Below are 12068 nucleotides of genomic sequence, written 5' to 3'. Positions count from 1 at the left end.
GCGCACACTGCTCAAAGCAAACTTTGAGCCTGGATTCCTCATTTTCATTTATGCACGCCGTCTCGAAGCCCCGATCCCTCTTCACCGGCTCCCTCTCTCATTACTCGTCTCCCCCTGCTGAATGAATGGCTATAACAGCGCTACCATGTCGTATCTGGCAACACCCCCACCCTACAATCCTGCAGCCCCTTTCTCTGCGCTCCCTCCTCCAGCTCAGCCCTGAATAGGGAGCCGAATTGAGCAAACAGTCAGGCTGTCAGCTCAATAGGAGGTCTGGCCGTGAACTTGAAGTCCTTCCCAGGCCCCCAGCCTCACATTAGAGTGGGAGGAGTGGTAGTGGCTGAGGAGACAAGAGCGAGGAAGAGATGGTGGTGATGGGGGTTTGAAGCCAGACTTTTGGGGGGCCCCAACGTGCCAGGGTTGGGAGGGGGGCTCTGCCACAGAGGTTCCCAAGGCTGGTGCGCTTGCCGGCACAATGGGGGCAGGGTGCCCCAGCTGCCTGCTACCCCCTCTTTTACCCTCTCTAGTCTGATGGTGGGGTTTGTGTAGACGGGACAGTGTCTGCTCCCCTGCCAGAGCTCCTCACACTGGTCCATCACAAACACGCACACACACAGATCCAGACACACAAGCTGCTGGCCGTGCCCACCCCCTCACCTCAGCTAGCTCCCAGGCTTCTCATCATCTCATTAGCCAACGCCAGCCACTCCACTGTCTACTGTTTGTATTGTTTTGGGCTCTGCATAATTTACACAGTAAATTGAGAACGACCCCGACCCCCTTTCGCTCAATCTACCACCTGTTTACTGAGGCCTGGCTGTGATTAGTGCATCTTGGGTTTGACACAGTTACTGCGGAACTTCTCAGGAAAGCCAAGCGACGCCTCCATGTTTAAAGATGGCATCATCAAAAATTGAAAACAGAAAGCCTAATGTGACCTCATTAGGGAACAAGAACCACTTTGGGGTTGTCTGTGTGGAAGTAAAAGTTTAACTCTTTAAAACTATGGCCAGTTTTTTGTTCTTTTTCAACAGGGCAAAAATCCTGCCGTCATTCCTAACATCCTTTAACAAGTATTATCAGCAGATTTCTGGCACCATATTTTCGGAAGGCCTTAGATGGCTAACATCAGATAGTAACAAATGAACGTCTCAGTTTCACGGACAATGGCATGCATTGTCTCACTGACCCAAGTCCAGCAGAAGCTTATATGAGTTTTGGTTTAAGATGGTTTAAAGAGGTGGAACAATGTTAAACCACAATAAGCTTGCTGTGGGAGAACAATATTTTGCTTGTCTGAGCAACGAGAAATCCCAAACACTCACGATGATAGAACAGAATTTCAGAGGGGATTTAAGACCCCACTTTATACCTTCATAAATAAAGCCTATTCTTTACTAATTTTTTCACTAGCTTAAGTCTTTTATGTTATGTCTTTCTGCTGCTCTGTGTTACACACTGCAGTGGTGACTGTTTTCACTTGACCTCGAAATCTTCTTTCAGCTTCTTTGAAGTTGCTGAAGAGAAACATTAAGCTTTCTTTGAATTAAATCTAGAACGTGTTGTAACACAAAGAAAAAAAAAGGACTAAACAAAATATAACACAAAAATATGAGTGTTGATTGTCAGACAGGAATGATTTGTGTCGTTTCTCCAAGATGGTTGCCACTGCCGCCATGACGGGGCACCTCTGTGAGGATGGCGTAAGAATTCCCAAACGGGAAAGAAAATCCTTGGAGGACAGATGCTTACTGAATGTGTCCTGATAGATTTAATGTGTACACAAATACAAAAACATGCCCCGCCTACATTGGCTCACCCTCCCTTTCATCTATCAGCGTGTCTCTACGTTCGCGCAATTAACAAACACGTCGGAGGTGATTAAAACGTTTTGTGTGTACAGCTGGAAATGAGCGACGAGGGCACGGAGAGCTGGGAGGATGGGTGTATGGAGGGTCGAGATGGCAGCATGGATTGCGAGGCGGGTTTGGTGTGTTACCTGCACCGACGGGTCTTTTCCACTTCCATTTCATGCCAGCGTTGCTCTAAGATGGTGGCGCAGGCTGCGTTGTGCTGTACAGGAAAAAGGGCACTGCTAAGGATGAAGCTGAGGAGAAGGAAGCGGGGAGGAGGAGGAGGTGGAGGAAAGAGGCGATGCAGAGGAGGGTGAGGAGAGAGGGGAGGCAGATCAACAGCAACCCCTCCTCCTCCCCCTCCTTTTCTGTTTTCCAGTCTCCTTTTGCCAGCTCTCCTTCACTGGTCTGGTGGTGTTAGCCTGCACAGAAGTAGACGTACAGAAAATCAGAACGTACATTTTGCCCAAACCTGCGTTGGCATCACATGTACAGCATAAACACTCAGGCCATACACATACACACAAATGCATGTATGCACAGTGCATTCACACACACACACACACACCTTTTCATGTCTGTTCTCATGGTACAGTCTGCCCCTGAGCATGCAAATGACTTTCATTATGCAAATGTATGCAAATCAGATCCAACCATCTGAGAATCAAGGGTGGGAAAGGAAAAAAATCTCGACACAGACATTGAATGAAAGAATGAAAGAAAGACAAGGACAAGAGAAAAATCCTTTTGAGTGGCAGGAGGCGGTAAGTTAGGTAAATGCCCTGTTCAACACCACAGCAGCCCAATTGGACAAACATGATTACTTTTGTTTAATGTGTCACAACTTAATTTAAAAAAATGAATATTCTGCCTTTGTCCTTTATTTTAACAACATTATATTTTTTCACATCTTCCTGTGCCAAAAGAGTTGCCAAACATTGCACTAGGTGTCCCGTAGGTTTACGATCAGTCTTGACTCTGATCTCCATTCCTGTCACCATATGTTCTGTATCTCAGGGTCCGCGGATAAGAACATTTGAGATACTCCTGAATGGGCTAAAGTGTAAACAGCTGTTCAGCAGTATTGACATTCACCAGATAAGCTAACTTGGATTTGACGTAGCTGTGCTAAATCCCACCTTAATAGTTTTTTAGTTTAGCTGTAGCAGCTGACTCAAAGCGGGTTCTCAGTTCAAATACTTTCAAAGAGATGTTCTAATAATGTGCTGCTCAGTATTCTCTGAGCGTCCGTGCAAAATGATGAGCTAGGCTAGCGTGGAGAAAATCATTGTGTGTCTCGATGCTGTTACACTGCATGTGGCTATAACAGGATGTTGTGACGTAAAATCAGCCTCATCTTCAGCAGAATCCTCCCATTTTAATAAGCCTGCCCAACATGCCCAGCTAGCTAAAATCAGAAATCCTGTTGTTGGCTAAGTCTGTGTCTCACAGGATTAGTAACATAGTTCCTGAACCCTTCTATTCAACAGAATCAACAAAGACAGCTGACTAATTACTGCTCAGAGCACACTGTCTCATTTTGTTACCTCTGTGAATCCCACCGAGGCGGGAGCCAGCCTTTGTCTCTGGGTGTCAGCAGGGGAAAGCTGCGACTGAAATTGGAATAAGGTGCTAGAAACAGGGGTGACCTGGAGTGTGAGAGAGTTGCGGCGGATAAACGGGAAGGGAAGGAGTACAGTGGTGGGTGGGGAAGTGTTGAATGGTGGCAAACCTCTCCTAATTGGCACTTGACATTTTTTTGCCATTGGCAGTGGAGTGGGCCAGCTTTCAAGCCCTCTCCGGGTCCTTGTTGGAAAAGTGCCTTATGCAAATATGGCGAATAGGCGCCATTGTGAAGCCTCTGATATTAACAGCTCACACAACAATGAAATTGTGTGCTCTCTCCGGACTTGTAGGTGTGTGAGAGAGAGCTAGACAATGGCAGAGGGAGCAGCTTCAGTCTGAACAGACTCTCCATCGGATGCTTTGCCAAGTCATTTGAACAGAATTGGCTTTTTTTCCTGCGGACAGAGGCTCTTAGTAAACGCTTTATTAACAAGTGAAACAAACAAATGCATGCACTGTGTTGCTCTGGCTGTGAGAGAGGCTCTGTTTGTGTTGCTGCTTAATGGCTCCATTTATTGTGGCTGAAAATGCTAGAAAGGTATGCAAAGAAAAGACTCCGGTCAAACTCTTTGAAAGCCTCTCTTAAAACATCACTGCCTGTGTTCCCTGTGTGACAATGTAGCCATGCTTTGGTGCTATACAAAACTGGCTAACATTTCTTATTCCTTCCTGCCTGGACCCACGTTGTTTGCCCTCAGCTTTCTCCCTTGGGTGAGCACAGCACAGGATCTTAACACATTACTGAATTTCACCAGAGAAAGCAAGATTTGTTAAAAACCATCAACACATAATATCGGCGTGGTTTGCTGCCTTTTGTCAAAACAATGATTACAAAGGTTTCATTATCTCCCAAAACAGAGCAGTGAGTCAGTTGACCAGCGTCAGCCCATGTGGTCCTAACACAGTCAGCGTACACCTGTTGCCAAACTTAACCTCCTTTGTCTGGGGAGGCCCTTTGACTTCTGTGGCTGCTGAAAACATCGTCTTTTTTTCTGGGGGACTACTGTGTGGGGTGGTGGGAAAGTCTGTGTGGTAGGCGAAAAGCGAGGTCTGGCCTTCTGCCTATGGCCAACAGTGAAGCTATTTTCCGAACCCTGTTGGTGTGTCCCTCTCAACAGAAAGACAGGGGGAGAACAAGAGGCCAAGAGTCACTGGAACTTATTCAGAAAACTGTCTGGCTGCTCCAACCTGGCAGAGCTGAAAGGGAGGCAAAGGCGTGCATTGTTCCTTAGTGACAAGTGCACTAGTTCTATTGACTGTAAAGTCTACTGGTGGGGGGGCACACAGGACCCGGCCACAATGGCTGTTTTTCTATTTGACACTTTGAATCTAAATCTGCTTGCCTAGTGCATTAAGGCTAAGATAAACCCACCACCTCCCTTCCCCTCCCTTCCTCCTTATTCGCTTTGCTCTCCTTGGTTTCTTTCCTTAACTTTTTCTTCACGCCCCCTTTTCTATTTCAGACACCACCGAGGGACACAGAAAAAAGGAGTGAGCAGAAGCCCTGAGGTAGTTTTTAGGAGCTCTCCCATCTCTGTGCTACTTGCAGGCCTGCAGACGCAAAGACAATCCCGTCTCTGGGGTCCCCAGTGTGAAGTGTTAGTGATATAACTGTGCCACACACAGAGCCAGCACAAAGCATTTGCACCATGACATGCGTTTCCCAGGGCACTGCTTATGGTATAAACACAATCTGTCCCAGACTTCAGTTCCCACACACCCCCAACACTGTAGCTGACACAGAAAAAGATGCAAAAGGAAGAGTGTTTATCTTTACACCACACAAAAGCTGCCTGCTTTATGAAATTCATGACCTGCCTGTAGATGCACTCCAGCTCAGATCTACCAAAAGCAGACGCTGTGAGCACAGTTTTTGTACCAAAAAAAAAAAAAAAAAACCCAGAAAGATTAGAATGTACAACTTTGTCTTCCCAAGAGGAAGCGGTCACTTGGTGTCAAGGAAAGATAATTCAGAAGCTCAAATGTTACGATAAACACCTGCAATGCAGCAGCCACAAGTGTGGGCCAGGACAAGGAGACAGTATGAGGTGTGTGTGATTTAAAGGAAATTTTAGCTCCACTTTTGCTACGCTATGTTGAAACACCAAAGCGCCGCATGATACAGGTTTTGCAGTTGGAGTTCACTGCTCGCCTTTGCAGCTCTACAGCCTTAAGACCTTGGGAACAATCTTCAGTGGCCTCTCTCAGCAGGAGTGACCCTCTATCTTTGATGGACAGAAAAGAAATCACACCTTCAATCAGCCATCAGGAACCTCAAGTTTGAGGATCTGATTGACCAATTACTCCTCACCATGAGACCAGCCAAGGAACCTAAAGGCTGAAATTGTTCTCCATGGCTCACTTGTGGACCTTGTCACTGTGGGCACCTTCTGCTTGATTGCTTCTTGACCACTCCCCTCCTTCTAGGATTGCTTGCGCACACACAGGAGCATTCAGCGAGATCCCATCAGGCCTTTCCACATGGCAGCACCTCGTGCAACGGAGGCTTTGCCACGGTCCATTCACAACCAAGCCAACTGTCACGTCTAATCAAACAACAGCCAGGACCCCAAATCAAACATCTTTTCATGCTTTAGGCAGAATAGAGTAGGTGGGAAGGAGGAGAGAAAAATCAACAAGAGCTAACTTAACAAAACTGCTCTCAAACAAATCCTTGCCTGTTCACTTAGGTGCCGGCGGGGGACTGGGAGCCCGGATTAACTCCAAGAGGGAGTATTCTTAACTTGCACAATCCTATCCAAGTCGGAACATATGTATAATTCATGGCACCGTATGCAGCTCCTGTGATATAAAAGGCCAACTTTTTTTTTTTTACATCAGATATTCTCTTGGTGCCAATGATGCTGGCGGCAAAGCTGAAATTCATGGAGAAGCTAGAAAACTGGGACTTGTTAAACGACTTGTCAAAGTCCTCTGGCTTTGGTGAAGTCAGTGTGGGCCTTTTTTCAGCATGCCCATCACTTCCCAGACATGTGACGCTGCCTGTAAGCCTCGACGTGCAGCCCCACACACAAGGATCATGGGGCTTATTAGATTAAAAAGTGATCCGGTTGCACCAACTGCACTGCTAAGGATCTATACCACCGGCTGCAGAAAGCCGTACTGGTGCAGTCGTCTGCAAGTCTAAGCAGCAAACGCCTTTACCCAAGATTTTAATTTACACCTAACAGTGAAACCAAACAGTGACGCCAAATGAAAACCTTACCTGTCGATGTGTTCCTCTTCCATGTCCGCGGAAACCTTCACTTGTGTCATTCTTGTTTTTTGTTTAATTCGTCTCTTTTCTTTACTGCAGTCGGGGTCTTCATGCCTTTTTCAGGTGTGTAATGGGATTCTTGTTACTTTCGGTTATCTAGCTTTATGAAGAATGTACATCACTCATACAGCTAGATAACCAAAGATAACAGCCAACCCCTAAGGCTACCCGTCCTCTCAAGCTGCAGGCGAGGTATAACAGGCCACATTCTGACCTATAACCAGAGGAGAAAACGGTTAATAAAACATTATCGCAGTGCATGTTTCCATCTTTTTGATTCAAAGAGATCTGAGGGGGTTTTTCATACAAGTCTGGACGAAAAACAAACGAACGACGGTTCACCACTGAGCCCGAACAAAGATCTTACTCTTCTGGCCTGAGGCCTTTTTTTACTTCCATCCTTGCCCTGACCCTTAATTTTGTGATGTTGCAACAGACCCCTTTGCCCCGCCTCTTGCTTTCTAAGCCAATAGAAACCCTCTCTTTGTGTACTCGATGCTGTGATTGGCCCGTGAGTGATGCCTGCATGTAAAATCCTCCCTAAAGTCAAGCAACCAGTGAGGGGCACCAATAAAGAAAAAAAAAAAAAAAGAATTACACAAGTTGATAAACCAGTCCAAACCAGTCCTTCCTTTCCCTGGCCAATCTCCCAGGCTTATGGCACACCCACCTCACCCGCTGACTGGCTCCGTGGGAGGGTGATGTCTTTTAAACACCACCTCCAAATGTGTGTTTAGAATTTAAGCAAAATCCCAGCCAGTTGACTACAAAAGAACAAGGAACGATCTTTGTTGAAATACAAAGATGGCATCGAGCAAAGGCTGTTAGAGAAAAAAAACATTTAAATGTTTCCTCGAAATCATCTTGAGCGTGACGTCTTTGTGACCACAGTGTCAATTAATATCAAACTAAATGCAAAAAAAATACATCTTTGAGTACACAGACGTTGTGCATAGACACACAAACACACTCACAATCCCTTTCAAACACACTGTGGAGCCACATGGCATGAGGCCTCATCTAATTAAAGCTGCTCTGCGTGCCCAAATCCCTGTCGTGGCAGGCGCCTTCCCCCCACGAATGCCACCTTTACTGCCTCTGTCTGAGAGCAGAGAGCAGAGAGCAGAGAGCAGAGAGGGATGAAGTGATACTGAGGGAGAACAGGGGTGTTTGAGTGACACGTAGAATACTCTAAATCATACAAACACACACACACACACACAGATGACCACATCTTTGTCTCAACTGAGAAGATGGCTAAGGCAGCAAATGTTAGCAGAGAGGCTACATCAACAAATTAAATCTGTGGCATTGTTCTTGCTACAGCAGCAGCTCTTTTTAGTAAGATTTTTTTTTAATTTATATACATTTTTTAAAATGTTTTGTTGATTATAACTGAGGAGTATTTTGTGTGTCCGTCCCAGAAGGACAGTCAGGCTGTTTGTGATCACAGAGGCTGTACTCCCTGAATGATGCTGCACTGAATCATAGACGAAAACACACACACACACACACACACACACACAGAGGGAAAGCGCGATGTGTGTGTATATATATTTTTTCAATTTGCATTTTAATTTAGAATAATATAAACCTATATTACAAAAAGAATAAAACTAAATAATTTAAATATATCTTTAAAAATATTCTATGTTTTATTTTGTAATAAGAATCTCCACTAAATATATATTAGTCTTTACTAGGCTTATTATTATTATTATTCGTATTATTAGTATTATTGAAAATAATATTAATATTATATCGTATTTATGGTAGGCTACGTTCTTTGCATCATGTCATATAAAGGTGAATAATGCTGCAGTCCATGCTGTGATCGTGATGGTTATTTTGCCCATTATGTTGAGGCTGGACAGTGGTGCAGAGGGACACTGAGGAGAAGAGAAAGGCAGAGTGAGATAATTACACGCAGCCTGCACTTATTTCCCCATTATCATTAATAGTCCTTTCATTAACACGGCCGTATTCGTAGCTCTGCTTCCAATATTTGTCTTTCGGATTTTTTGCAGGTTGTTAAACGCAGTGAGTGCAGCGACCTATTTTCCCCCTAATTTCGTTGCCTATTATTAAAAAATGAATTTCGAAATCTTTCTTTTGAAGCATCGACTTTTTTCCCACCTCTTTGCCATTGGCTGAAAAATCAATTGACTGGGGATATATTATGCTTGATTGGTGAGAAATTGATATTTTCTACAAGACGATGTCAGTTGTAACCACGTGGTACAGGCCAGTTGAGGTGTTTCAACTTGAATTGAAACAATTATGCACGAGTTTTAGCATAGGTAAAAAAACCAAAACTTTTACGTACAATTAAAGGTGTGTGTGTAATTAAAGGCATACACTGCCAAAGTGGCTAAATTAAAAAAAAAAATCTAAATTTTAATTTTAAAAAGACTTGGAGGTTCCTGGTTTACAAATATCGCATTTGGCAATATATTGACTTGAAACTCCTGGCTTTACAAATGATTTTCGGATGTTTGCTTTAAAAGCACCACTTTGGGGCAAATCACAAGTGTAACACGACTTAATTGATAGCAGACACTTGTGGGTGTATGAGACGTGTCCTCCGTCCTTCAGACGGCTGACCGGTGCTGGCAGCCCTGCTGCACTGTTCCTACACTGAGCCATGAGTAGTGAGGCCGTTGAATGTCTCTCCAGGGATCCTGGTGGTGCTTTCTATTCTTCAGGTGGAGGCACAGCGCGGAGCTGCCACATTACCTCACTCTGCACACCACAGGGTACATGGAACAGAGCAGCATCACTTCCCTCCGCATCGCACGTGTCCAATAACAGCGCGGATGTGTGTACATGTTTGTGTGGGAGACGCAGAGAATGAAATGTATAAGGACATCAGATGCATCCCTCCCAGGATATTTTCTCCCGCATCTTTGCTGCCTACACTCACACTCGTGTATTCTTTCTCGCATTTTGTTGCAAAAAATCTCAAGTTTTTAATGTAATATTCTTCCACCTCACTTATTATTGCCCGCTCTCCTTCTCTGTGTGGTCTGGCACGCGTTCTGGGCTTAGGCCTCGTCCTCGGCGCACACGTGTGAATTGGATATTTGGCCTTGAGATCCTTTCATCCGCTAAGTCTGGGTGTGAACTGCCACCACTTTGTCTTATTACGCATGCATGGCAGCAGGCCTGTGTGCTGATAATCCTCACATGGACGACCGACGTCCTGTAAGGCTAAATGTGGAGAATAAAAACAGGAGAAAAAAAGAAATTGTTCTGTCGGATTTTGGTGTCAAACATCTCTTGGGTAGAGCTAGAGACAGTACAAGTACACGCAGGGTGATTGTATGTACTTGTACTGCATTCGAGGATGTGAGTGTGTGTCTATGCGTTAGTGTGTGTGTGTATTGAAATCAACGCTGGAAGCGCCTTTTGGCCTTTGTGGCATAGTATGAATGGCGCAAATGAAGCATATGTGCACAGTGCGTTATTGAGGACGTGGGAACGACGAGTTATCCTCCTAAATTAAAATAAACTAAGGACAAGTTTCAATAAGAATTTTCACAAATTACACAGAAGAGTCTCCGAGAATCCGAATCTCTCTTCACATCATCAGTGACCTTTCACTAGTCCTGGACATTGGTCGAACATTTCAGAATATTAGTGATTGCAAAATAAAATTAATATAGTTGATAATATAGAAATGAAATCAGAGAGAGAGAGGGAGAAACACACACATTCTGGGCTGAACCTCCTCACGTTTTTCCCCAGCCCTTACAGCGGCGTGTTTTCTCCTTTCTCTGAAGACTCATTACCTCCTGCTGCTCATGAGACTCCCCAGAAATACAGACTGAAATCGGTAAAAAAAAAAAAAAAAAAAAGACCTGGATCTGCGGCATAACGTCTTCCCCGCATCCATGTTCCCTGTCCTCTCTGTGTACTGATGCTGATGCTGCTGCTTCTCCCTCATCCTCTCCTCCAGTACCCTGCACCTGCCTCTGTCTCCATCCCTCTCGGTCTTTCTTACCCAGCTTTGAGGGAAAACACACACCAGCGGTTCATACTCACGCGGTCGCCTTTGCGTCGTCGCCCCGTTCTTTCTCTCGAAGCCTCAGCAGCGAACGGTTCTGTAGATGAAGAGCAAGTGAGCAGCCGGAGGCTGGACCGCATGCTCTTCATGGCTGCGGCTGGTCGTGACGTGTGTCTGGCTCCATCCATTCAGCTTCACTCGGACGGGTTTTCCCCCCTGTTTTATTATCATCCCCATTATTTCCCGGCGTGAACGAAAGTGCTTGGGTCTCGAACGCCACCCCCTCTCTCATCTCCACTCCTGACTCGCCATTCCTCCCGTCAGATGGAATATGAACCAAGACGTGCCTGGTCTAAAAACATATATTGCCACGAAGACCCTCCCCTTTATGACACGATGCAGATCTGTTTTTGTCTCCTCCCTCTGAATTCAAATGAGAGCAGATGTGGACGTGGGGAGAGAAGTTCTCACTAAAGAAACCCAATATTCAACGTTTAGGCTAGATGGATCTATCTGAGTTCATCTTTGATGTTAACTCATTCACGTATTTGTAATGTTTCTTGTAAAATGAGTGAACCTGGCCGACGTTTATTGCGTAATTACGCACAGACAGTCTGTACGAGGCGCAGGCTCTTTTGCTGCTGCTACAGCCTGAAGCCTCACGTGTTACGTGTGTGGGGTTTTCAGCCCCACTCTGGACCCATGTGGGATTATAAAAAAAGTTTCGTGTAATCTTGTCTGGCTACCAGTATTCGTTTGACACAAAGCCCCCGGCGGAGAGCGCGGCCTTCAGCTCCCGCGCCTGGATCAAGTGCGCACATCCACTGTTCTCATTGTGTGCGTCTTTTTGATGCACAGGAGTCCAGGAATGTGTGGAGCAAGAGGGGGTGAAGACCGTGCAAATCAGCTTTCACTGTCACCGCCGAGCACAGGGCCCGCAGACAAGAGCCAAGAAAGGGGGTCTGGGTCACTCCATTATCATAATAATCAGATCGCGGGGATAAAAATCTCCTTTGAATAAATTACTGCTTCAATAGGAGGCGCGACTGCCAAAGAGACAACTTTGTCAGGCTCGGTGTTTGTTGTCGGGGCTTCTACTTTCCCTCTTTTCCTGCACCAGTGTTTTCTCTCTCTGCACATTCTGCTCTCTTTCCTGGAGACCGGGCTCTAAATGCAGCTACTGTTTCTCTGCTACCGCCTCTCGTCCTACATGATGGAGACCGAGGCCGGGCTGACACGCACTCAGTCAGACGGGCGGGCGGTCGGGCCTCACGCTCCTCTCGGGAAGGAGAAGTGGTTGGTGGTG

The 12068-nt window shown here is 45.6% G+C and overlaps 1 long non-coding RNA gene across 2 annotated transcripts in view; it reads right to left on the bottom strand.

Moving 5' to 3' along the window:
- The window catches only part of LOC103388712 (uncharacterized), a 14172-nt gene extending 3017 nt beyond the window's left edge, over positions 1-11155 (bottom strand). The window contains exons 1-3 of one of the 2 annotated variants that reach the window (XR_522537.3): positions 10801-11155; positions 6706-6970; positions 2000-2275 (exon numbers count right to left, since the gene is read on the bottom strand). This is a non-coding gene — a long non-coding RNA (uncharacterized LOC103388712). Of the gene's footprint in view, positions 1-1999; positions 2276-6705; positions 6971-7063; positions 8110-10800 lie in introns of those variants that run through there. The other variant, XR_001761003.2, reaches the window with a different exon arrangement.
- Positions 11156-12068: the final 913 nt, after the last annotated feature.

The sequence above is a fragment of the Cynoglossus semilaevis genome, chromosome 13 (assembly GCF_000523025.1).
Source record: "Cynoglossus semilaevis isolate Cse_v1.0 chromosome 13, Cse_v1.0, whole genome shotgun sequence".
In the NCBI taxonomy this organism is placed as follows: Eukaryota; Metazoa; Chordata; class Actinopteri; order Pleuronectiformes; family Cynoglossidae; genus Cynoglossus; species Cynoglossus semilaevis.
The sequence above is the reverse complement of the archived record's forward strand: the minus strand, read 5'-3'. Positions and strand labels throughout refer to the sequence as shown.